The sequence below is a fragment of the Cyprinus carpio genome, chromosome A24 (assembly GCF_018340385.1).
Source record: "Cyprinus carpio isolate SPL01 chromosome A24, ASM1834038v1, whole genome shotgun sequence".
Classification (NCBI taxonomy): Eukaryota; Metazoa; Chordata; class Actinopteri; order Cypriniformes; family Cyprinidae; genus Cyprinus; species Cyprinus carpio.
Window position 1 is genome coordinate 24,519,885 of NC_056595.1, and position 22,446 is coordinate 24,542,330.

General features: G+C 34.1%; 2 pseudogenes; both read left to right on the forward strand.

The window, feature by feature from the left end:
• The window catches only part of LOC122135431, a 189,959-nt pseudogene that overhangs the window by 115,049 nt on the left and 52,464 nt on the right, over positions 1–22,446 (forward strand).
• LOC122134576 overlaps positions 1–22,446 on the forward strand; it is a 77,287-nt pseudogene that overhangs the window by 46,947 nt on the left and 7,894 nt on the right.

Sequence of the window (22,446 nt, forward strand, 5' to 3'; positions counted from 1 at the left end):
ACAACAAACCTGATTTTTAAATTTTTTTAAATTGCAGTCTCACTTTTTTTCAAATTGTGCAGATTATTATTATTAACAGTAGTAGTAGTAGTATTTTATGGCCATATTGGTATACAGTATAATAACAAAGTTTTTGCCAAATTGTGCAGCCCTACAAACAACAAACAGATATTTTTTAAATTGCATTTTAAGTCACATTCGCAGCTTTTATCATAAAAAGTGCAATTAGATTTTTTCCCAAACCATGCACTTAATAGAAACTGCATGACAAGTGTTTTCATCAGTATGCTAGCCCACAGACAGACGACAGTCAGTCAGACAGATCGATCTCAGGTTTGTCTGGTAAACGGGTAATAACACGGTGATGTGTTTTGTGTGACTGACGGACATCAGCCATCATCAGATTAAAGTGAATCATTCAATTCAATTCAAGTTTATTTGTATAGCGCTTTTTACGATACAAATCATTACAAAGCAACTTTTACAGAAAATTAAGTTTCTACAATATTTAGTAGTAGCTTATCAGTGATGACCGTCAGTTTATGTGAATACGGCAGAAATGTTCAGAAAAAATCAATAAAAGACGTAAAACAAACAGACGATTAACACTATTAACAGCAATTATGCAATCAAACTTATAGCAGAATGTGGTAGTTCTGTATGTTGTCCTGGGTTAGCATCATCTGAGGTCCCTCTGAGGGGTTGGGCATCATCTCTTCTCAGGAGTTCTGATCCAGACTGGAGCTTGTGTAATCTTAGCTACCACGGATGTAAATCCTGCGGCAAAACAGAGAAACAAATAGAGACATAATTAGCGTGAGCTGCTGTTCCAGCCAAGTAAAATTAATTAGTTTAACCCAAGCTAAAGAATAATAATGCACATTTGATCAGATATAACTGCAGTCCAAAAATTATGAGATGCATTATTTGAATGCTTGGCCAAAGAGGTGTGTTTTTTATCTAGATTTAAACAGAGAAAATATGTCTGAACCCCTAACATTATCAGGAAGGCTATTCCAGAGTTTGGGAGCCAAATGCGAAAAAAGCTCTCTACCTCCTTTTAGTGGACTTTGCTATCCTAGGTACTATCAAAAAGTCCAGCCGCTTTGTGACCTTAGGGAGCTTGATGGGTTGTAGCGGTAGAAGACTAGTTAGGCACGAGGAGCTAAGCCACATGGGCCTTATAAGTAAGTACAATATTTTTGTAACTGATACCGGGACTTAATAGGTAGCCAGTGCAGACTGTAGTATTGGGGTAATATGATCATATTTTCTTGATCTGGTAAGGACTCTAGCCGCTGCATTTTTGGACTACCTGTAGCTTGTTTATTGAGGATGCAGGACAACCACCTAGCAGTGCATTACAATAGTCCAGTCTAGAGGTCATGAACGCATGAACTAGCTTTTCTGCATCAGAAACAGGTAACATGTTTCGTAGCTTGGCAATGTTTCTAAGATGGAAGAATGCTGTTTTTGTAACATGGGAAATATGATTTTTAAAAGACAAGTTACTGTCTAATATAACACCCAGATTTTTGACAGTAGAGGAAGTAACAGTACATCCGCCTCTAATTGCAAATTGTAATCTACGGTGAGTCTGTGTAATGTTTTCTGGTCCAATAAGGAATATCTCTGTCTTATCTGAATTTAATAGGAGAAAATTATTGGTCATCCAATCTTTTACATTTTTAACACACTCTGTTAGCTTCGATAATTTGGAAGTTTCACCTGGTCTTGTTGACATATATATAGTATCATCAGCATAACAATGGAAACTAATCCCAAATTTTCTAATGATATTACCAAGGGGCAACATGTATATTAAAAAATAGCAGAGGACCTAGGACAGATCCTTGTGGCACTCCATATTTTACTGGTGATAAAATGAGATGACTCCCCATTTAAATAAACAAAGTGGTAGCGATCGACAGGTAGGATCTAAACCATCTTAAAGCCTGCCCCTTGATACCTGTATAGTTTTGTAATCTATCTATGAGTATGTCGCGATCTATGGTGTCGAACGCAGCACTAAGATCAAGTAAAACTAGCAATGAGATGCAGCTTTGATCTGAAGCAAGAAGCAAGTCATTTTGTAATTTTAACAAGTGCAGTTTCTGTGCTATGATGGGGCCTGAAACCCGACTGAAATTCTTCATAGAGATCATTTTTTTTGCAGGTAGGAGCACAATTGAGCAGACACAACTTTTTCTAAAATTTTAGACATAAATGGAAGATTTGAAATGGGTCTGGTAATTTGCCAGTTCACTAGGATCTAGTTGTGGTTTCTTAATAAGAGGCTTAATAACCGCCAGCTTGAATGGTTTTGGACGGACTTGCCAAAGATAACGACGAAGTTAATAATATTGAGAAGCCGGTTTTTCTGCTACAGGTAGCAACTCTTTCAGTAATTTAGTGGGTACAGGATCTAATAAACATGTTGTTGGTTTAGATGCAGTGATAAGTTTATTTAGCTCTTCCTGTCCTATAGTTGTAAAGCACTGCAGTTTATCTTTGGGTGCGATAGATAAAACCTAAAGTATTAGACGCTGTAGAATCTACATTTGTTATTGTATTTCTGATGTTATCTATTTTATCAGTGAAGAAATTCATAAAGTCATTACTATTTAACTGTGAGGGAATATTTAGATCGGTTGGCGCCTGGTTATTTGTTAATCTAGCCACTGTGCTAAATAAAAACCTTGGATTGTTTTGGTTGTTTTCTATGAGCTTCCTGTGGAATATAGCTGGATATACTATGTTTTTCCACGCAATTCCTAAAAAATCTCTAAGTTAAGCTTTTTCTCCATTTATGCGCCATGACTACGAAGCTTTTCTTTCTGGAGAGCTGCAGAAGCTACTGTTAAAAATCACGGCACAGCAATGTTTTTCTCAACCTTTTTTCAGTTTGATGCAAAGCAAACAGCTTCTAAACACCGCATTGGTGAAGAAATACGGCGCCCATGCCGCCGTTTCCCATTCCCGCTCCAGTTCATGTATTTATGGCAACAATACATAAAAGCGAGACAAAACTGCGGCAGTTACTTCCAAGTAACCCGTTCTGGTGGCTGGAACACATGTCTCCCGCCCCATCATAACGCTGGTGCTATATAGTTATTGTCATCAATAATGAAAATGCACGATATGTTTATAAAATGGTTGTACTGATTTCATCACTTTGAGGTAATGAGATCTATAAAGCCAGTAAGATCGCATTCCATGCGCATATACCAAGCCCAGCTTACGATTAAAAACGCAGTGGGGCCCGTGACATTTTTGCTTTTACTCCAAAACAGTTTAATAAGTTAGGTAAACTAAAGTCCTAATGTGCATCATTTGTATTATCAATAGCTGAATGTTAAAATCTCCTACACATAAGCGCTTTATCATCGCAAAATCCAACAGGTCTCCGAGAGGAAATCTGCTAATTCTTTTTAGGAATTCTGTATATGGCCCTGGTGGTTCATACACATTAGCCAGAGAAAGAGATACAATAGATTTCTTTTGCATATCTGACAGTGTAACATTAAGCATAAGTATTTCAAATGATTTAAACCTGTATCCTGTTTTCTAAAATAACACTGAGAAATATCACTATATATTGTTGCAACACCTCCCCCACGCACCAGTCTGACGGGGGATCAAAATGTTTATAACAGTAGTTTGATGGAGTAGACCTTTGCATTTAGTCCAACTCATATATATAATTTGGTTTTAGCCAGGCTCAGTCAAGCAGAGTACATCAAAACTATGAATTTTGTCGATCATTTCCATTTTTACATACAACTGCTTTGGGGTGTGAGTGATCTAATGTTTATGAGCCCAAACTTTTAACAATTGTTTTTGTTCATTTATTTTACGTTTTTCAGAACGCTTAATGCACGATAAGATTTATTTCTAGATCCTACATTAAATTTATATTTTGACTCTCACTATTCGGGAACAGACCACAGTCTTAATAGATTGACAGCGCAGCAATTTCTAATATTTCTATGGGTAGAACAAAAGCCATCATGAGCAGTTATTTGAGAATTGGCTTCTTCTTTACTAGTCAAAATGGAGCGCAGGAGTCCTGAGATGTTGGGTCCCAGAGCAGCTCAAGCCCCGACTCTGCTGGGTGCAGGCCATCAGCCGAAAAAGCCTAGGTCGCCCTGCAAAAGATTCCACCATTAACAAAGAGCAGTTTCTGTTCTTACACCATGACAATAACCATTCATTTAGAGCAAAAAAGTCTACTGAACCTTTCGTGTCCCCGTCCGATACGTGGGCAGTGGTCCTGACACCTATGATCGCCGCTAATGGCGTCGCCACGCTAACTGTCTCGATCAGGCTCCCTGAAGTCCCTCTTCAGCGTCTACCGGCCGCCGCCGCGTGGTGTCGTGTAACCCCCGGCGTAGCGCACGACCGCTTCTGGGGCTCTCGTCGGCCCTTCCAGGATCGCAGGGTATCTGGCGCAGAAAACATCGGTGAACACGACGCACCAGGGAAACAGTGAGTGTGCACTTTACCTTCGGCTAACGTGAGCACGGACGTGTCGTACGCGGTAGTCTCCGACGATCACGCGTCGTCGTTCCGTCTCGCGGAGGGGGAGCAGAAGCGGTTTCCGTGTGGGAGATCTCGGAAAGACCGGAGGGGGAGAAGTCGTCTCCCGGGGCCTGGCTAGCGTCCTCCGCTGGGCGGATGCACCCAGGGTCCGCGGGTGTCCCGCTACCGGCGGTGAAGGACATCTGGGCAGATCGCGGTCCTTGCGCACCCGTCCCCTGGTGCAGAGAAACACACGGGTGGAGGTGGTTGGGACTGTTAGCAGCGCTACTGTATACTTACCCTGGACTTGTGAGCGCCAGCCCGGGAGGTGTTCCAGCGCGGCCTCCCGCTCTCTCAGCTGGGCCTGCCTCTGCTCCAGGACCCCAATTCTGCTTCTCCACGGCCTCCAGCTCGAGATGCAACCGAATGCAGCTCGAACGTGTCGTCACCTGTCAATCAAAGGTAGACAAACATCCGCCATTAAAGCAAGTAACAGTGAAAGTAAAGCTAATGTGTGAATGTGTGTGAATAGCGATTCGCGATGCACGCGGGTTTTAGCGTAATAACCACGCTTGATGATGCTAATGGGCTATAAGCGTACTAGCCGACTCTGAATTCAAAATAAAACTAGTGATAACAAGGCGCTCTGATTGTTTTTATTGTAGAATACGATAGATGATATAGTCACACGCTCATAGAAAACGAAAAAATGCATGGCGTATAAAAATAGGATTTCAACAATAAAAAAAATAGACGATAGAGAAATAACGTGACGGAGCTCAGACTAGAGGCATACGACAGCAACAAACAGAGAAGCAATTATTGATGTGTTTTGTGTGACTGACGGACATCAGCTCTCGGCAGGTGGAAGTGAAGTGTTGGGATTTGGTTTTTTTTTATTGATGCTCGTTCACTTCCAGTCTCTGTCGAATCATTGTGATTAGAGCGGCCGCTCTTGCTGATGGTACTCAAACGGCTCTGATTTCATTAGATTCCAGCACCGAATGCCACATCCAGGCTCTCGCAGGCCTGTGGGAGGTTATTTATAGGGCTTTTGTGGCCAGTTTGCAGCACTGGGATTCCTCATGTGCTGCGAGAACCACATGCAAACTTGAGTTTGTGTGCAAGATGAACAAAGCTGCATGCTAATGGGCATCACACTTTCTGACACTGACAAAAATGTCAGGCGATATTAAATGATTGAGTGCTCAGAATAACTGGATCACATTTCACTTCAGTCTCATCAGATCATACAATAGCAGTGAAAAGCAGCCCTGAAGCATCAGTAACTTGGAGTAAAGTTTGGGTTTATTTGACATGACAGCTGCGTGATTTAGGAAATGCTGATAAGTCTGTTGTGTTAAAGGATTACTGGATGGATGTTAAAATCTGATGTTAAGAGAGAATTGGAAGCTAAATTGGATTACGCTCATACGGATGGGCCAATATCACATATCTGCTTTTTGTCTTCTTCTTCTGTTCTTCATCACTTTAAAAAGAATAAAAATCCTTAGAAATGCCCAGAGCTTTGATTCAAAAAGACTGCAAGCCTAAATAGATTGTAGAGAAAAAACAGGTCATATTTCACCTTAAAAGTTTGCATTAATATTTTATTTGGCACAAAGGAAATTAAGCCTTTTTTAATGGCCATGAATTTTGTTGCATTGTTAAAATTATTTTCATCACAATAAAGCACACTTTTCACAATAAACAAAAAAACAAATAAAATTGTAATTCAATATTTTAATCATTTTTTTTTAATTTAGAAGGAATTATAATGTGTAAAGTATTTATGAAGATAGCCAAATCAAGATAAAACACTGCATTTTATTTTGTAATAAAGAATATGAAGCCTATTTTTGACAATTCATTTTTTTTTATTTTTTTTGCATGACTAACCAAGCAATACCTTATTAAATCCAAAAATTGGTTAAATCTACATTACTTTATTGTAAAAAAAAAAAAAAAAAATCCACTAACAAAAAATATAAAAAAAAGATTTTTATGGTTATTGTTAAACATTTGATAGCCCTTTTTAATTTTAAAATATGTAAAGTATTTATCATAATGAATATTTATATATTCTAAGCATCAAAACAAATATTTTACATTTAAAGTAGTATGAATTTGGTGGGAAAATGTGTTTAAATATCATGAAAAATAATTTAAACATGCAATATACACGTATTTATTTTATACACTAGTAGTATTTATTTATTTATTTATTTATATTTTCATATTTTTATTATATTTCATACTAATATTTATTTATATTCTTATTTGGTAATATTTATTTTATTTTATCTTAAATTCTGAGTCTTGTGCTCAATCAATATTTTTGATTAATTTTCTTTGTAATACATATTAAATGCATATTGTTTGTCAGTGTTTAGAATCAAATATAAACATCCCACAGCCTTCTTTATAGGACATGAACTACAAACCACAAAATGCCGTTTTACTTTCACAGGTGTTTAAATATTTGTTCCCTGCGTCTCCTTCTCAGTTGTTTCTCTTGTGTGGAACAATGAGGCAGCAGTGAAGCATGCAATCATCGTGTGGTCTTCCTATAGTCCTGTGGAAGCCGTGGGCCAGTCTGGTGTTAAATTTCACTGGACTCCCCACATGGCGATCTCACACACACATACTGCTGCACACACTTCAGCGCTCCACTTAGCATGAGCTTCCTCTCATTTGAAGAGACGTGATGATGGACTGAGTTTGTCACAGTTTGAAAACGGAAATGAAAGTCGCACCTGGAGACACGCTAACCTCTGAATACCAGAATAAATCACTGTCAGCGCTGAACTCGATTGAATACACATTGACACATTGATGACATTGAGATGACATTGACACACACACACACACACACACACACACACACACACACACACACACACACACACACACACACAAAGCTTTCAACACTCCTGCTTATTCCTTTTTGACAAATCCCTGCATTCAGAATATTAACCTTTGACCACATGACACAAAGTGGACAGTCATTGAAAGCACTAGGCTTTGTTTGTTTGTTTATTAATATACATAATAATACCACTTACATAATGTATTTATAAGCATGCATTTATTTGTTTGTTTATATTTATTTTATTTACATAAATACACCTGTTTATTGTTTATTATTTTTATAACAAATTATTTTAGATTTTCTAATTATTTATCACTATTATTATTTTATCATTATTATTTATTTAGATATAAATATGCTAATACTAATATACATTTACTAGTATACATACAAATACTAATTTACATGATATACAATTATTAATTTATTTGTTTGATTCACTATTTCTTTTATTTTATATTATTATTATAGACATACTAATATAGATTATATATTTATGTATTTATTTGTTTGTTTTTTAGTTTATTTATAGATATACTAATACAATTATTAACTTCAAGCCAATCATCGTCTGATTGAAAATAAATTTGTTGTTGTAGTTTGTAATCTCTAGGAATTGGAATAGAAGTGACAAATGTGTTAATCTCATTGGTCTGGGGGATCTGATTGGCAGTTCTCTTGGTTTTCTCAGGAGTGGATGACACCAGCCTATCAGAGGGCAGCACGATTGACCTCAGGAAACCCGAGCGAGGAGGAGGATGAGTACTCTGAGACAGCTGAAAGAGGCCATGGATCCAGAAAACTGCCTTCCTGACTGTGCGCAGTAAAACAGCATTCAACTTTCAGCTGCAGTTTTTACTCTGATGATCAATAATATTGATTCATTCCCAAATCAAACAGCACTAACCATGTAAAACACAAAAAAGTTGAGTTACAGATGTAAAAATCACATTAATTTTCCATCTTATCGTTAAAAAGCTAAATTCAATGCGCTGATGTCAGCAATTAGAATTTAATTAATTTTTTTTTTTTTACATCTTAATTTTTTCTGTTGTTAATTTTTTGTTTATATGTTTTTTTTCATGTTTACACTATTTTCATTCTTAATTAATACATTATCCTCCAAATTCACAGAGTTAGTTAATGCAAAGAAGTAGTCAATAATGGTATTTTTGATAAATAAATGTTTACATTATTTGCATTATAGAATTAATCTAATAGCCCCCAATTCACATTATATGAATGCAAATCTCTCTCTCTCGCTATACAGTATATATATATATATATATATATATATATATATATATATATATATATATATATATATATATATATATATATATATAATTTTAGAAATAATTTACACATTTTTATTTTATGACGAAATTAAACTATTTAATTACAAAACAACTTAATTGTTTGTTGTAAATTTTTTTATGTTTATATATATTTTGCATGTTTTACAAAAATACAAATATTTCTGATAAATATTTAACAAAATGTAATTTACATTATATATATATGGAGAGAAAATGCATGGAGAAGTACAAGACATTTGCCAGTGGTCGTGTTTTCTGTGGACAGTCACAGGCGTCAGAGTCCGTGTGTCGGTCATGATCCTCCTGTTCACCCTCGTTCTGAAGTGCAGGTGATTTGATATAAAGCATTTTTAACCAGTGAAGCTGGCATTTTAAAAGGGCAATGGGGCATTGAATTGAATATCCTGTGTCAGCAAAGATTTGAAAAGGCCGTCCCGTCAGGCCGAAATGGTCCTATGTTAATTTGATGATGACTGACTCTCCATATTTAATGTATCGACCGCCTGCCCAATAAGAGGCATCTCAACATGTTAAAAATGCTGATCTGAGCGCAGACGTGTAAAAGTGTGTGTGTGTGTGTGTGCGTGTGTGTGCATGCATGTGTGCATGTGTGTGTGTGTGTGTGTGGTAGTGTTGTGTGTGTGTGTGTGTGTGTGTAGTGCATATTGAAAGTTTGTGTGTGGGTGTGTGCTGTGTGTGCGTGCGTGCATGCCTGCGTGTGTGTGTGTGTGTGTGTGCATGTGTGAAAGTTTGTGTGTGGTGCATGTTGAAAGTTTGTGTTTGTGTGTGCAGCATGCATGTGTGTGTGTGGTGTGTGTGGTGTGTGTGTGTGTGCATGAAAGTTTGTGTGTGTTTGTTTGTGCCATGTGTGAAAGTTTGTGTGTGTGTTTGTGCTGTGTGTGTGTGTGTGTGTGTGTGTGTGTGTGTGTTGTGTGTGTGTGTGTGTGTGTGTGTTCGGGTGCATGAAAAGTTTGTGTGTGTTTGTGTGTGCATGCATGTGTGTGTGCATGTGTGAAAGTTTGTGTGTGTGTGTGTGTGTGTGTGGTGTGTGTTTTGTGTGTGTGATCATGTGTTGAAAGTTTGTGTCTGTGCAATGTGTCTGTGTGACAAAACCTTACACAACCATCTCTGTGTCCCTCAGATCTGTCACTTTATAAGCTTGTCGACTTCATTGCTGTGTGGTAGAAAACAATCAGATGGCTGCGCAGGCTGGGCCCGTTGAACGGCTGTCTGTTTGAAGGAGTGACGTGAACAAAATTATGGCAAATGAGCTGCCATGTATTTCCTCTGATAATTCTCGCTTGTGCGTTCAGCATTTCAGCAGTGTTCGAGATGAGATCGGGTTTCTCACCTAATAAATCCAATATAGCACACTTTTAACATGACTGAATATGAATCAGTCAACAGCTCTCTGCTGAGAAGAAGTCAAAAGGGCAGATTCACACATGTCGGAAGGGGAATGCCCACAAAGGAGAAAGAGGCTTTCAGTCACTTTTTTGCCTAGGAACTTTGCTTGAAAAAAGTGCAATGCAATAAGTACTTACTACTTTAAAGGAGAAATCAAAGCATCAGCCATTTATGATTTAATGTACCATATTTTTCGTAATATAAGGTTTTTGTTTTGTTTGTTTTTATCATCTGAAACATGCTGTGACATATTCTAAAGTGATTTATATCATGCAATTAATGTCAAAAAACATTTTGATTGTACTGAATGAGAGAAAGTATGAGAGCACAAGTTTATGTTGTATAATGCATTTTATACAACATCCACTTTAGAGTACATATAATATTGTTTAGAATGAATGCCACTATAATTTAGGTTTGTTTTTATACTGTATATGGTTCATTCCTCTTCTGTTCTAAATACTGTTCGGTTTAAAGTTTGCTGTGAAGTGCGAGGATTCTGCTGATACTTGTTTTTACGTGGTTATAATGTTTATAAACGTTTTGTTTTTTATTTACTAGTATTTGACACTTATTTCCTGAATGTAATAATAATATGTAACTCAAACTGATACAATTTTATCTGTGTTTGTTTGTATTGTTTTGTTGGTTTTTTAAATCAACAACAATCTTGATATTTTGTTTCTATCAGACGGCTATATTTTCCTTAAAATATGTTAATTCTTTAAAAGTTAGATTACTTATTTGAATGTGAAGTTTAAATATTTTTTTTTGAAATTTCACGAAAATCGTATCACTTTTTGTTTACAATTGTGTCTAAAAATTATTTCATGTGTATAAACAAAACTTTCAGATACTATAAAGAATGAAAAGAAACACCATCCTACAAGCCATGCCAAACTAAAGATTAAAATTGGATAATAAATAAATAAATATGAATAATTTGAAAGGTAACAATATAAAAATATTATAATTTATATATACATATAATGATGATGATAAATGTGAATTTACAAATGTGTTTTTTAATTAAAAAAAAATTATAAAATATTTACTTATACCTTATACAACAAGAAAAGAAAAATGAAACAGGGAAATTCGAAATACAATAAACTACCAGCTACACAGAAAACATGGGGCCAGATCTTTTCATATAATGTTCTTTAGGATAACCTAATTCTTTCTTAATATAATGTACTAATCAATTCTGTAAGCCACATTTTAAGTGTAAAGTTTGGTACTCAGATCTCTAACCTTAAGTATAAGCTCTTCATAATAGTGACCGCGCTTATTAAACACGAATATCTGTACAGCTGTGTGTGGAGTCAGTGTTCATGGGATATTCTTTGAGAAATCAAATCCAAGAAGCAATGAAGCAATGAAGTCACCAATAACTTCCATACTCTGGGCCCTTTTGATTTTGCGTTGTTGGCTGTTAATTGCTTGAAAGAATGGTGATGCCTGGGTTGCTAAACTGTCTGAGTGCGTGCCAATGCGAGCAGGAGCATGGGGTAACAAATGGAGTTGTTATAACCCTGTTACCATAACCCTGTTGGCTAAGTTTACAGGCAATAATTTACTTGTGAAGAAGCTCAGATGCGATAATGGACTGGCTTTTGACGTGTATGCAAGGCTCAAATGAGATTTCATGGCAGGGACTGTATTAACAATACAGGCGGTGACTTTCAGCGCGTCACTGATACCGGCTGGGATTATGTCCCATAAAAGCTGCGTCTCGAATGCAGAAGATTGACGAATTATCAAGGATTAAGTACCTTGTATTATTTGGTACAGCAGCCCGTAGGGGCTCCATTAATTGAAGCCCAACGCTGACGGCATCATTTATTTCTACTGATGTATTTGTATTACACGCAAGTAGAAGCCTTGTTCGGCTACTAGTCTCCACGTTCTCACTGGAGATCGGTGTTTTGTGATCTTTTTGAAGTGTTTGGAAGCTCTTTGCAATTCCGCATTGTCAAATGTTTGATTTTGACAAAGAGGTTTTGAAGTGGAAAAGTCAGCACAATGCCTGTGATGGAATCTCTCAACGTTATATAGTCTGAATTCCTTCTGATTCAATTATTGTAGAATAATCTATTTATTTCAGGAAAATTATGTAGATTGGCATAGTTCAATATTATTAGTATTATTTTTTAAAAACACAGTTTTGTTTTACAACGGTACCCGGTAAAAAATTAATATGATCTGGTATGTCATGTCCATTTATTGTTTACATTACTTTAACTCATCAAAAATAAGTTGAACAATTTCTACATTTTTTAAAAGTCGATTAATAGAACTTATTTTTCACGTTGGTTTAATGTTGTTAAGTAGAAATTATTTAAAGTACAACCAGTTGATAATACAGTTATTACAAATCTTAAGTCAAAAAAAAAAAAAAAAAAAAAAAAAAAAAAAAAAAAAAAAAAAAAAATTATTTAAGTTGGGTATTTTAGTTTATTTATAATTTTTAAGTTATTAAATAGTTTGGAAATGGTAACAGGGTATATTTAGTGTGATGTGACCAAAAAAATAAATAACATAAAACAATCCAAAAGGAATAATTGTCATTGCACTGACCCCTGTAGACACTCCCCACAAAATATTAAAAAATCATGATATTTGTGCATGTGTTTATTTTTACTTTGTGTGTGTATATATATATATACACACACACACACACACACACACACACACACACACACATACACACACACACACACATTTTATACAAAGTTTGTTATTTAGTTATATTGATTATTTAACATGTTATTACTTTTTAGCCAGTACACTAGATTTTGGAGTTATTCAATAAGAACTTTTGTTGAATATGGTATAAAATTTTATTCAAAACTACAAGAGTCTAAAATAAGAATATTACATTTTAAAATGTTTTCATCATCTTGGAACAATTTTATTTCATTGACCCAATTATTAATCATTAATCTTTTCTGGTTTGTTTTCCGTTTGTTTACGTCACTTTAAGTGCTGTGATATCAACGTCCGAGGGTCTGGTGGAGCCGGGTGGCATCTGAGAAAGACGTGTTTTCAATAGTGGAGCAAGCGGTTTGAGTCCTTCATCATTTTCATGATCCCTCGCAGGGAGGCTGTGGGGTTAAATCTGACATTTTTATTTTGTACTGAATGTTAAAACTTGTTTGCATTGAGGTCATCGCGTAGTGGGTTTTGTTGCTTAAGGCAAGAGACTGCAGGTGAAAATTTTAACTATAGATAACACATACTTTACAGTTGATTAATCACGGGTATATTAAGAAAATTTGTTTTGTATTAGAGGGTTCTGAAAATGTTATGTTCCGGGGAATAGGCATGATCAAATTAAATGTGGACTAATTTGTGAACAATTCCAGAGAATAATCTGAACATTGGAAAAAGCCAGGTTCAGATTCCTTGTTTGATTTTATTGACATATTAATGGTAAATGTTTTTCTGAGGGTTTGGATATCTATTTTTATCACTCCATAAATCACAAAATACTATCAACAGACAGAAAATACATTTCGCTATGTTTTTAGGAATAAAGTGCTGTATAAAATGATGTGAATGATAAATCAACAAACCCCTCAGTAAAAACCTTCAGAATATAGAGAGGAATAAAACTGTAAGTTTTGGTGTATGTAAGCGCTGTTGAAGTGGAGATAAAACTTTGAAATATGTGTTGTACTTGAAATCTACAGACGCTAATAGATAAATTCAATAAAATAAACCCTTAAAAAGTCTGGATACGTAATAAATAGGAAACCTTTAAAGAAATAGATCATCCAAAAGTTAAAATGAATCATTTTACCCCTCATCCCACCATGCTGATCCAAACCAGGGGTATTATAGTTCACTTCAAAACTAACAACCATAAAAATAGTTATTTGAAATAAAAGAAATATTAACCGGAATTTAAAAAATATAATATTTTTTAAATACTCTTCTTTAATTTCGCTAGTTTCCAAGGAAAACATTTCTCATTTTTATTTAGTTTAACTTAATGTACTGAAATAACTAAAATAAAAATTAATGAAAACTATATAGACTATATACTGTAGAAAAACAACTACATTACTAAAACTTTAACTAGTATTAAAATGATAACAGAACATAGAATTTAATTCAAAATATCAATCAAAACTATAATATTTTCTCAATTATACTGGATTATACTAAAATAAACACTTAAATTAGTATATTGGCTGAAATAAGACATGGTTTTGGAAGCTAAAATCTCAATCTTGAGCAGTGCATGACAAAAGCAATGTTTTGCCTGGAGTCTCTCTTACTTGTGCCTTAGCTTGCTTTTTGACTGACCTTATGACAGCATACTGACTATCAAAACCGCTACGGCAGTAAACTGTCTCTCTACGGTGTGTGTTTTGGCAGGAAGCGGTAGCTCACTTCCTGCTAGCTGGCCTGTATGCGGCTGAAGGCCTGCTGACTGGGTCAACGCAGAAGCAAATGCGCAGATGTCAGAGTAGACACTAATCTACATCACACGTGCCACAGGCTTTTAGTCAGGTTGGTGAAATAATCGCAGTCTTACTCATGGTCTTTCGATACGGGCCGCCCTGTTAAATGCTAAATTACCACCATTATTGATTTTGCTGCTTGGTGAGATTTTTGCATGCATTGTGTACTGCTTCATCAAGTAAAAAAAACAAAAGAGAGCGAAATGTGGTTTTTGGCTCAGTAATCGCCTTTTACGCTTCCATGGTAAGTAACTTTCATCATTAATGCTCCAATTGAAAAAAATGATTGACTTCTGGTCCTAAGGGTGCATTCAAGTAGTTTTCATATTTTATTTATAACTTAGATTGATGTTTAGTCATTATTAGTATATATATATAATAGATATGATATATATAATATATATATATATATATATATATATATATATATATATATATAAATGGAATTTCTGTTTATGGCACTAAGGATGCATTAAATTGATCAAAAGTACCAGTAAATAACTTTATTATGTTGCCAAATTTTTTTTTTTTATATAATGGCCTGGTTCTTTTGAACTTCCCTATTCATCTGTGAATCCATGACAATTAAAATGCATAAATTTTTTCATTATGAAGCCATGTGTGGCAGTACAACTATTGTCAACATTGATAATAAGTCAGAAATGTTTCTTGAGGAGTAAAACAGTATATTAGAATGATTTCTGAAAGATCATGTTACACTGAGGACTGGAGTAATAATGCTGAAAAATTCAGCTTTGAAACACAGGAATAAATTACATTTTTAACAGATATTCACCATAGAAAAACAGCTGCTTAAAAATACAATAATAATATTTTTCACTTTTACTGTATTTCTTTTGATCAAAGAAAGGCCGCTTTGTGGAGCAGAAGAGACTTCTGCATGTTCGTGTTCATCTTTTTAAATATCCCAAGATTAATCATTATATAGTATTATTTATTATGTTCAACTCAACATGAAAGACTTCATAATCCCTTTTACTTGTAATCTTTAACCACAATTTGACATAAAATATATAAAAGCATGACCTTTTATATATTAGCAATTGATTGCAACACAAAGACCAGGAAGACATAAAAATAGATTTTGTATTGCCTTTACCTTATCTTTGTGAGAGATTATGCATGACACAGAACAACATTAAATGCCATAGCGACAAAATAGCTTCCCACTGATAACATTATATAAGAGTTCTGTGCATTTTTCCTTAAAGATCGAGAGTCCTGCGTGTGAGTTGCACATGAGAGGCTAATGTCAGAGCTCGGTCTTGCGGCTGGGTGCCATGTTGTGCAGACCGGCTGGTTATTTTAGGTGGCATTTACCAGCAGCTTTTCAGCAGGCAGCTGTTCTTTCAGACGTGCACTTTGATCGATTACAACATGAAAACAGTAAAGTAAGTCAGAAAATGAGAAAACACCCCATAGTCTGCAAAAACCAGCTGGAAAAGTCCTGTGCGACGCAGATGCTCGGTTTAACATCGGTGCACATATGGGCAGTGAGTTAAACCGCTTCAGACAAACGAGTCTGGATGCTTAATAACTAGGAAATAGATCATCCAAGAATTTAAATTCATCATCATTACTCATCCTGAATAGTGGTCCAAACCAGGGTTTACTATAAGTTAACAAACAATAAAAACAAACAAACAAAAAAACACAACAACATAACCACTGGAATTAAAAAAAAAAAAAAAGTATTTTTTGAGTTTCAACTAGGTGGCCAAGGCAACATTTTCTCATTTTCATATGTTTAGAGTTAAGCCATGAAATTAAACACCCGGAAAACCTTAAAAAATTCTTTGTAACTTAAGATAAATTTTGAACTGGGAAATAAAATATAAACAAAAAAAAATTATTTAAAACATATTAAAAAACCTAGTAAAAATGGCAAAAAAAAAAAAAAACTACATTACTAAAATTTTCACTAGAATTAAAATAAAACACGGAAGACATAAAAATAAAAACAAAATAGAATATAAATAAAAATATAATAGTAAACTATCCAAACAATGTTCAAAAAAAACAACTAACAAAAAAAAAGCATATTAAAGTATAACAAATAAAAAAAAACATATTCAATATTTGAAATAAATAAATAAATAAATAATACACAATAAAATAAAAAATAAAAAATAAATATTCTTATGCAACATTTCTCTTTTTGATTTAGTTTAACATGATGTACTAAAATAACTAAACCTAAAATTGAATAAATAAATAAATAAATAAATCAGCAAAAAAAAAAAAACTGTATATGCACTTTAACTTTTTTTTTTTTTTAGTTATTTTAAAACAAATCAAGACAAAATAAAAAAAAATGTTGCTTTGGCAATTAACTGAAATAAAATTATTTTATTTTATTATTATCTTTTTATTTTATTTTATTTTATTTTATTTTATTTTATTTTATTTTATTTCCAAATAACGTTTATTTTAGTTTAAGTAACTTTTTTTTTTTTTTTAGGTTTTAGTTTTAGTTAACCCTTATAATAGTATCTCAGTGATACTAAAAAAGCCTAGTCTAAACCCAAATTACTTCTTGCTTTATAATATGGCACATTATATGTCATTAATCTAAACATCACTTTAATCAAACGCTCATGCTCCTTGTCTCTGTCATATTGCTGCAGATTGTCCCAATCTGTCCTCATTCAGTTACACTGTCGAATGTGTTAATACCATGACGTGACACAGATGAGCGAATGAAGCACTGAAGGCCTTCATAAGTCTCCTCAGCTCGTTCTGTGGTACGTGCAGGTTTTGTTAAGCACACTGGTGCTTCTAAGTCCTTTTCAGGCAAAAAAATTTTGAAGACATTTACATTTGAACAAAGGAAAGTGGTCAAAGTGGTTCTTTGAATACGCCAGACAAGATCTTCACCTACATCTTCATCTTGGAAATGACTCTGAAGTGGATCGCCTATGGTTTCAGGAAATACTTCACCAACTACTGGTGCTGGCTGGACTTTCTCATTGTAGATGTAAGTGCATCAATTTACTTTCCCAGCATCTGATTGCAAAGTGCAATGAATGAATAACAGCAGAAGTGCTTTATTATAAAACATTTAAAATATCAGGAAGATTGAATGAGCTCGGGTTTACAGAGAGCAACTTTTCTGTTGTATAATAATCAAATCAGTCAGTGGTTCAGCTTTAAGGCAGCACTTCATTAGTAACATTAAAAGATGACATGTTGTTTTGTTGTTGTTTGAAGCTGTAGGTTCCGTCCAGTGATACAGTGCCTGTTTGAGCCTTTTGGCCGCTTTATCTCAGTGACATTTGTAGTTAATGTGCATAAGTTTGTATTTGTGCACATATTTGGTTTGATTCTGATACAATAAGAACCTGTACTGAAAAAATAAAATAAAATAAAATAAAAATGCTGTAGGATTTACTTTAAAACAATTTTTACTTAGAAAATTGCTAGTAAATTTTTATAACTTCAAAGAAGAAAAAGCAACACACCGAATTAAACATGAAATTATGATGTAAAAATAGTTATTTCTTGTAAAAAAAAAACTCCATTAAACTTAGAAAAAAATATATATATACAGTACAAGTTCATATTATATTTAAAAAATAAATGTATAAAGTAGAAAAAAAAAAAAAAAAAACTAATTGTATTATTTTTTTTCACTATTTTAGAGAAACCTATGTTTTGGAAAAATGCACGTAATATCAAATGTTTAAAAACAAAGAAAAGATTTACAACCGTTTTAAGAAATGGAAATTTCATTTTCAGGTTTTATTTTCTATGCACAAAAAGTATTAACAGGTATTAAATGGATTAAAAACGATTCGTATTTACATTACAATTTAGTAACCGAAAAATCCCCTAAAAAATACGACAATATTAAATAAAAACATAAATACATTAAAATAAACAAAACATACATCACACCATAAAAATACAAAAAAAAAAAATACAAAATAATCCCCAAAGCAACACTCTCAATGATAATATCAGATAATTATGAAATTTTAAACAAAAAATAACAAAACATGAAAAATGCATGTCTGCTGTGCATATGTGGAACTATATACAAATATTAATGGGATCATATTAGAAGGCCATAACTTTTTTATTTTTCCTCATTAGGTATTCTAGTTTTCTAAGCTTCCAACTCTATAAACCGTATGTAGTAGAAATCATTCATCTGTTCTACCAGTTCAAATCATCATTTGTTACTGTGACCAAAGAAACTACAAACAACCACTTTCTATGAGAATGCTGTCCAGATTCTGCAGTGAAACTGATCTGTGCTTTCATATGGATTTGTGTTTTATTTGTGTGACTCCATTCGATGAGAATAAAAGCAGATGCAAAGTATTCCATAAACAAAACAACTAAAAGACACTAAAGTTGTGATGTGAAAGGTGAAGTGTGTAATTATTTCTGATGTTGAAATCTGTTTGCTGATGCAAGTGTTGCAGAAATTACACACTTCACCTCCACCTTCACTGCACTGTTCATTAACTACTGAGCAAATACAGTAGTTTTGAAACAGTCTCTTCAGATTAGACTTCATGTTATGCAATTTGTTGACACTTGATGAGATGATGTAAAAAATGTGCTTAAAATATGTATTTAAAAGCACAGAAGTGTGTTAAATTCCTGTAGCTCATACAACGGTCATGGGTTTGATTCCCAGGAGATGCATGAAAAATGATGTATGAAATGCTGTATAATTCACTTTGGATGAAAGATTTTGTACTATTGGAATAATATGAGTTTTATCAAATTTTAATATCTAGAATAAATAAATTTTAAATTTATTTTAATTGATTCTAGTGAAAGATTCTCAGAAAATTTGACCTGTTGAGTAATATTAGTGGATATTATTTGGAGTAATATTTCTGAAATTTACTGGAACATGGACAAATTAATTCCAATGTATTAATATGAATTGTCATTGTATTAAATTATAATTAGATTTAGTATTTTAAAAGCTGTTAAATGCACATTAAATGCTTTACTTTTGCTTTATATATTAAGATTATATTATATATTATATATATATATCATATATATATATATTATATATATATATATATATATAATATATTTTTTTTTTTTTGTTTTTTTTTTATTATAATTTGTTTTTTTTTTTCAAGAATTTCTAAAGACGGACTGGAACATTGACCAATTTGATTAATATGAATAATAGGAAATTCTAGATTCCAGTAATTTATACATAAAAAAATGAGAAAACTTAAAAATAATAAATGAGTACTTTTAAAGCTAAATGCACATGAAATGCATTTACTTTGGCATTGAAATCATTGATTTATATTTAATTTTTTTTTATTTTTTATTAAGACTGACTGGAACATGAACAAAACAATCCAATGTGATTAACATGAATAATATTAACACTGAATTTTTTCTGATTTTATTTTTTAGTTTTCTTTTTATATTTTAAATTTTTATATAATTTTTAGAATTAATATTTGTATAATATGAAATTATATTAAATATAGTATAATATTTATTCTAATATTTATAATAAATTACATCAAGTACTTTTAAAATTGTTTAATGCATTTACTTTTGCACTTAAATGTTTTTTTTTTTTTCAATTTGATAAAAATGAATATAATTATGAGAATTATTGTTTTATTTGTTTGTTTTTTTTACTTTTTAAAGCTACTAAATGCACATGAAATGCATTTACTTTTTTAATTTCTAAAGACTGACTGGAACGTGAACTCAACAATCCCATTTGATTAATATGGGAACATATGAACTTGGGTGGCGAACTCATGGGAAACTAAAAACCACAGCTATGCATTCCGCTTCGGGCAGGTTCCAGTGATTGGTCTGGCAGCAACGCCTAATGTGGTCATTATGATCAGATTGGCTCCTGCTGGTTCTGCCATGGGACGTTTCCGGGCGCCCAAGGCGGCCTCCTCCGCGCTACTGCGTCTTCTCTCAAGGCTATGTAATGATGTGTAGGCACCTGGCCTCTGATCACAGTCCTGCACCAAAGGCACCATCTGAGTAGACTCAATAGACAGCTGCCCTCTAAACCCCCCTTCAGTCCTTCACAGGCTGCAACAGATGCAGGGATGAAAACCATAATTGTGCTTAAACAACAGCATTTCCTCCTCTTCAGTCTCCCCAGGAAACCAGGTGTCCGTGGATAAAGTGCTAACCCCCTCCGATTTTCTCTCTTCCTCTAGCCCGAGTCTGTCCGCGTCGCTTCCTTCCCGCAGGACGTGTAGCGGTATGTGGATGTAATGCTGTCCTACCTTTGCGCTTCTATCTCTTCCTTTCTCTCTCGGCTCTGGTTTGGCACTTGCTAGGTGTCTCTCGTAAGCCTTGTAGTGCGCGTACCACGCTGGCTGTATTCTCGGACTTTGCTGCCATCCAAATCTCTCCGAAACGCTCAGAGCCCTCTCAGACCGCTGGAGAGCACTGTCCGCCGTTTGAAGGCATGAGGGTAAATGATACCTTCGTCGCTCTCTGTCTGTTTGTACATGCAACAGGTTTCCCACAAGGCGATTTTACTTTATTTTTTTTTTAACAGAAACAGGAAGGCTCAGTATTTTTTCAGGGAGAGAAAAATCGGTCATTAGAATCTTCTCAAGACTTCTTAAACCAGCCTTTGGTGGTTTTATGGTCGTATGCTCTTAAAGGGGTTTTACTCAGAAAAGCCATTTTTGGCTCCCCAAAGAACTTTTCAGTGAAAGAAGCAGAATGTTTTAAACATTTTTCCACTCTAAAGAACTTTTGTTTGAAAGGAAGTTCCACCTTCCTAAAAATAAAGCTTCCAAAGGGTTTTTTTTACATTGATGCCATAGAAAACCAGTTCTTTGTATGCAATTCTTAAAAGATCCTTGTTTTCCCTTGGTGTGAAGAACATTTAATGATATAATAAAAAAACTTTTTGGACCTGGTAAAGTTCCATCGCTTTTAAAATTTCCCCCGTGGAGACCAGTAGAAGCCCAATCGGAGCCTTTATGTACTACTAGCATTGATGGTTTCATAAGAACCTTTCAAATGCCACAAAAGGTTCTTTTTTATAGTGGAAACAGGTTCTTTGGATTAATCAAGAAAAGATGGTTCCTTTTTAAGAACTCACTCCTTAAAATCTTAACATAAAAGTTTCTGTGAAGGGGTACCTCTAGAAGCTGTTCCATATAAGACCCATTTTTGGTTCCCTGAAGAACCTTTAGTGATCAGTTTTAAACAGAACCATTATTTTCTTTTGTGAAAAACACAATGATCTAAAGAACCCCTTTTCACTATAAAGAACCTGAAAAGATTCAATGGATGTTAGTTGTTCGTCTTATGGAACCACAGATGCCAATAAAGCACCTTTTTATGTTTCAGGAGTGTACTGGCATTGATGTTGTCTTAATGAAGAAAACCTTTAACATCCATTAAAAATTTTCAATTGGCACAAATGTTTCTTTAGGATCAGTAAAAGTTCTTCGCCAAGAAGAAGAACTAATCAACTGAAAAGTTTCCAAGCGTGGTTCTTTCTACGGCCTCATTGCAAAGAACCCGTTTTGGAGAAACTTTTTTTTTTTTTTTTGTTTTCCCAAGAACCGTTAGTAGAACCTTTTTTTCTTGGTGTGTGGTCAGAACATTTGAAATTGTCTAAATAACGTTTTGTCCACTATTTAAGAACCGCGGAAAGTTTCAATGGATGTTAAAGGTTCTTCATGGAAACCGAATAGAAGCCAATAGAGAGAGCCTTTATATTGGTTTATGGTCATGAAGAACCTTTAAACATCAATGGAACCTGCACAAAAGGTTCTTTAGATTATTAAAAAGTTCTTCACACTAAGAAAAGATGGTTCTTCACTGAATGGTTCTTTTTTATTTTTAT